This window comes from Triticum dicoccoides, chromosome 3A, assembly GCF_002162155.2.
Source record: "Triticum dicoccoides isolate Atlit2015 ecotype Zavitan chromosome 3A, WEW_v2.0, whole genome shotgun sequence".
Lineage (NCBI taxonomy): Eukaryota > Viridiplantae > Streptophyta > Magnoliopsida > Poales > Poaceae > Triticum > Triticum dicoccoides.
Genome location: NC_041384.1, coordinates 198,583,232 through 198,589,231, shown reverse-complemented (window position 1 = coordinate 198,589,231; position 6,000 = coordinate 198,583,232).

The following is a 6,000-nucleotide window of genomic DNA, read 5'->3' as shown; positions in this document are numbered from 1 at the left end:
CGTCCTCCAAAACCAGTGCCGCCTCCGACACCGCCACCCGCGGCGTGTCTTCGAAAACGCCGCCGCCTCCACCACCATCAGTGCCCGCTCGCTCGGCCACGTCGGCCCGCAGCGGGGTGTCATCCGTCACCTCCACGACCTCCCGGTCGGGGATCACCACCTCAAACCGGCCTCCACGGCCGCGCTCCCTCACCGACGACGGCTCAAAAACCATCGCCACCACCACGATGCCCTCCGGCATCTCGCGCCAGGCCGACTACGCGCTGGCTCTCGCCCATGCCGCCGTCGCGTCGGTCCAAGCACGGACCGACGCCGCCTCCAGCTCCGCCTCGGCCCGGTTCCTGTCCCGCCAGGCCAAGGCTTCGGCATCATTCAGCCCGTCCCTCCACCTCGGCCTGATCGGCGAGGTTGGTCCGGCTCCCGTGGAACGCGGCCCCTTCGGCGGCCGCTGCTTCCGCAGCCACCCTCGCCAGCGTGATTGGCGACCTGAAGAAGAAGACAGAATGAGCAGAAAAGAAACGAGAGATGAAGCTTACCCTGCCAAGATAGGGACTGGGGTTCGCCTCCCGTGCCCGCCGCCGCGCTTCCTCTTGGCCCGCCTCCCAGCCCCGGCCGGGTCCGCCGTGCGCTTCGGGGCCCGGGCTCGTGGCGCGACGCTGTCTTTCCCATGCGGGCGGCTCGATGCCATCCCATGCGAGGACCCGACTCCGCCCACGTCGCCGCATCGCCCGTCCAATGCCACTTCACCGACAACTGGCGTCAGCACTGACCGTTCCATGCCGCGGTCGGCAATTCAAGACAGGAAAAGAAAAACACGAGACTTACCCGCTCGACGCCCAACACCGGCGTCGGACTCGGCCTCCTCCTCCCCGCCATGAGCCGCGGGCTCCTCCGGTGCCACCTGCAACGGGGCCCGTGCATAAGGATGCCGAATCGCATTCAGAAGTACCCCCCCGCGTCGCGTCAGGACGGATGAGAAGGTGCGCGGCAGCAAAGTAAGAAGACCAGACACTCACCTGCGGTGCCGGGTTTGACTGGCTGTACGGCTTCTTGCCGAATCGCCAATCTTCCCCAAGGTTGGCCTTGGAGATGTCATTCACGCCGCGCGCGATCTGCTCCGCGGACAGCCGCATCGACCCCATGTGATTGGGGTCTTGAAGGCCGGCCATTTCACCGATGAGGCAGGAGCGCCACTAAAGAGGAAGGACCCAGCGCATGACGAACGCGGCAAGGAGGTCGGTGCTGGCAAGCCCCTCCTGCGTCCTCATCACCGTCACCCGCTCACCGAGATTGACGATCTCCTGCGACGGGCGCCTGGGCGAGTAGCTCCAGTTCGTCTTCGCCCACGGAGGTTCGATGGCGAAGGCCGGAAGGTTGATGCGATCCGCACCAAGGTTGCGAACGTAGAAGAAGGAGTTCTGCCATTTCTTGGCAGAATCCTGCAGCGGGATCTTGGGGAAATCCGCCCCGACTGCTTCAAGATGACGGCGGCGCCGCAGTCGGTGAACTCCTCGGCCGACGGGACCTGCTGCTTCAAGGAAAAGAAGCGCGCCCAGAGGTCGATCGTGGGCTCGACCCCCAGGTACCCTTCGCAGAGGGTGACGAAGCCGGAGAGCTGGACGATGGCACCGGCGCCAAGATGATGCGGCTGGAGCCCGAAGAACTCCAGGAACTCGCGGAAGAAGGCGCTCGCCGGCAGCCCGAAGCCACGCTCCAAGTGCGTGAGGAAGACCACGCGCTCTTGCCCCTCGGGCTAAGGTCTCTGCTCGCCGCGTGGCAGGCGGACGCCAACGTCCGTCTCCCATGGCAGGCACCGCGTCGCCTGGAGTTGGGTGATGTCCTCGAAGCTGACATTCAAACCCATCCAGGAGCCCGATGGCAGCGACATGATCAAAGGAAGAAGAGGGAAGATGGACAGCGAAGGAGTTCTGCACGGAGCAGCGGGCGCCGCAGTGCGTCAGTTGCGAAGAGCGGAGCGAGGGCAAAGGGACAGGAGGGCGCGAGCGAGAATAATGTCCGCCGCCCCCTGCCCCATGATTTATAACCCTCGGTTTGAACGTGGGGAAGTGGGTAAGTGGGATCGTCTGCACGCGCCCGTTCCACTACACCGCAATAAGTGCGCACGTACGTGCACAGTAACTGCCCGGGGAATAGCAACCGGACTCCGGACACTGCAATAAATCTGCACGCTTGGGCCGAGGGCGCGCGGCGGTGGGCCCAAGCCCGTAGCCCGGTCCTGTCACGCGCGTGGCCTGTCAGGCCCCTCCGACTTCCGGGCACCACGTGGTGCCCGCGCAAAGCCCGGGGGATTGCCCCAAGATTCGGTGGGCTTCTCGGTCCCCGCCACAGCCGAGATGCCACGATCCGGTTTCCGAGAAAACCGGCACACAATGGGTGTTGCCGGACCCGGCGCTCGCAGAATCCACCTTGCTTAAGGGGGAAACTGCGAAGGCCCACTCATCCGAAGACGGCGGACCTTCATAGCTTCGGGGACTACTGTCGTGGGGGATGGACCCTGGGCAGGCAGCGAAACCCAGATCCTCTTCAAAAACAAACGGGGCTGTCACCGCCCCTCAATACCGACTCGCGCTCGGCCGGGTCGCTCGACCCGGCCAAGCCCCGCAAGCCGGCCAAACTAGCCGACCGGCAAGACACGTCGACTCAGCCCCAACAACTAGCGCAAGACAACCGAACACGGCACGACCAAAGCCTCCTCAACAAGCCAGCGCCACCCGTGGCGTGCTACACAATCTAGCCACGGGTCAACTCCCGTCCCATCTAGGCCGTATGATGGGGAAGAGACTTCAATCAACGATGATCGAGGCAACAGTGCCCCACCCATGCCTCTGGTCAGCAGGAATGTGGCAACAGTGCCCCTCACCTACCCGCTGACCAGGGCCGGCGTGGCTACAGTGCCCCCGCCTTCTGACGACAACAAGAGGCAACCTGACGGAGAGCATTGTACACAACTCGACTAGGCCACGACCTAACGATCGACAAGACGGCGCACAGTCCCCCTAGGCATGCGGAGAGCACTGTACACAACTCGACTAGGCCTGCACCTAGGGGAACCCGGCGAACCACAAGCCCTGAGCGGGACCCTGCCCTGGTCGTCGGACACCGACAATACGGACCCACCGACTTGTGACATTACCATTGTACCCCTGGGGGGTTGGACTATAAACCCCCCCGGGAGCCCACGATCATGGCAAGATATGATCTCTCCGAGAAAAGACATACGAGAGAAAGAGCAAGTAAGAATAGGACTAGCCACAAAACAACAACACCGGAGAGAAGGAGCAGCCCAAGCTTTGGCCAGCTTCCGTCCTCCCTCATACAGCTCCAGGAGCAACATTGTACTATCGATCATCCAACTACACTCGGCAGGACTAGGGGTATTATCTCTCCGGAGAGCCCCGAACCTGGGTATGTCTGGCGTCCCGCACCCGCTGATGCCAACCCTGCCTCTGGAGTCCACCAGCGCCCTCGAGCCTCCTCCTCTCTTTAGCCATCCCTTGGCATCTGCCGTGCACCCACCATGACAATATCATTAAGTGTAACTATAGTCCTAAAACAACATTAAGATTATGACGTTGGAAGAATGATCATATTGAACCGACCCAAACTTGCTTGTTGTGAATTGGATCAATATTGTCTATATTCAATTGTAATAACACAGAGTGTTAACGTGTGATCTTGCTCCTTAGACCATGAGAATATCATGATCACTTTTTATTGTACGGTGGGCTTTGGGGTTGCTCAAACATGACCTGTAACACGGTGACAATAACAACAACTTACATGTTAATCAGAAAGTTTGACAACTGGCCGGATAGCTCGAGAGTGGTATTTTCTCCTTCGACGATGGAGAGATATTCTTAGGTCCCTCTCGGTGTGATGGCATCAATCATCGTCTGGCTAGATATAGGTGACTTCATCACGGGGATGCCAGAATACAATAACAAGAAAGAAGAACAAAACCGGTAACAAGGATTTCGGTATAGTGAGCATAGCGATGACTCAAGAGGATACTTGTACTTTGTACTATACCCATATCAATACAATCAAAAGCAGGATGTACGGTATTATCTCTTCGAGAGAGCTCGAACCTGGGTAAAACCCTATGTCCATGTTACCATCGCTCCAAGACGCCTAGCTTAGGACCCCTACTACGAGATACGTCGGATATAGAACCAACAACCGGTACCCCCTCCGGTACTCCAAAACACTTCCGGTGTCCGAATACCATCGTCCTATATATCAATCTTTACCTATCGACTATTTAGAGACTCCTCATCATGTCCGTGTTCTCATCCGGTACTCTGAACAACATTCGGTCACCAAATCACATAACTCATATAATAATATTACGTCATCGAACGTTAAGCGTGCGGACCCTACGGGTTCGAGAACTATGTAGACATGATCGAGACACCTCTCCGGTCAATAACCAATAGCAGAACCTGGATGCCCATCTTGCCTCCTACATATTCTATGATGATTTTTATCGGTCGAACCGTTATGAAAACATAAGTAATTCCCTTTGTCCACCAGTATGTTACTTGCCCGAGATTCGATCGTTGGTATCTTCATACCTAGTTCAATCTCGTTAGCGGCAAGTATCTTTACTCGTTCGTAATACATTAGCTCGTGACCAACTCCTTAGTAGTTTTCTTGCAAGCTTATGATATGTATTACCGAGAGGGCCCAGAGTACCTCTCTCATACTTGGAGTGACAAATCCTAATCTCGATCTATGCCAACTCAACAAATACCTTCAGAGATACCTGTAGAGCATCTTTATAATCACCCAGTTATGTTGTGACGGTTGATAGCAGACAAGGCATTCCTCCGGTATCAGGGAGTTGCATAATCTCATAGTCGAAGGAATATGTGACATGAAGAAAGCAATAGCAACAAAGCTGAATGATCATTATGTTAAGGTAACGGATGGGTCTTTGATGACCCACAAGTATAGGTGATCTATCGTAGTCCTTTCGATAAGTAAGAGTGTCGAACCCAACGAGGAGCAGAAGGAAATGATAAGCGGTTTTCAGCAAGGTATTCTCTGCAAGTACTAAAACAAGTGGTAACAGATAGTTTTGTGATAAGATAAATTGTAACGAGCAACAAGTAACAAAAGTAAATAAAGTGCAGCAAGGTGGCCCAATCCTTTTTGTAGCAAAGGACAAGCCGGAACAAACTCTTATAATAGGAAAAGCGCTCCCGAGGACACATGGGAATATCGTCAAGCTAGTTTTCATCACGTTCATATGATTCACGTTCGATACTTTGATAATTTGATATGTGGGTGGACCGGTGCTTGGGTGTTGTTCTTACTTGAACAAGCATCCCACTTATGGTTAACCTCTATTGCAAGCATCCGCAACTACAACAAAAGTATTAAGGTAAACCTAACCATAGCATGAAACATGTGGATCCAAATCAGCCCCTTATGAAGCAACACATAAACTAGGGTTTAAGCTTCTGTCACTCTAGCAACCCATCATCTACTTATTACTTCCCAATGTCTTCCTCTAGGCCCAAATAATGGTGAAGTGTTATGTAGTCGACATTCACATAACACCACTTGAGGCTAGACAACATACAACTTATCAAAATATCAAACGAATACCAAATTCACATGACTACTAATAGCAAGACTTCTCCCTTGTCCTCAGGAACAAACGTAATTACTCACAAAGCATATTCATGTGCATAATTAGAGGGGTAATAATATGCATATAGGATGTGAACATATGATCTTCCACCAAATAAACGAACTAGCATCAACTACAAGGAGTAATCAACACTACTAACAACCTACTAGCACCAATCCCGGACTTTGAGACAAGAATTGGATACAAGAGATGAACTAGGGTTTCGAGATGAGATGGTGCTGGTGAACATGTTGATGGAGATTGCCCTCTCCCGATGAGAGGAGCGTTGGTGATGACGATGGTGATGATTTCCCCCTCCGGGAGGGAAGTACCCCGGCAGA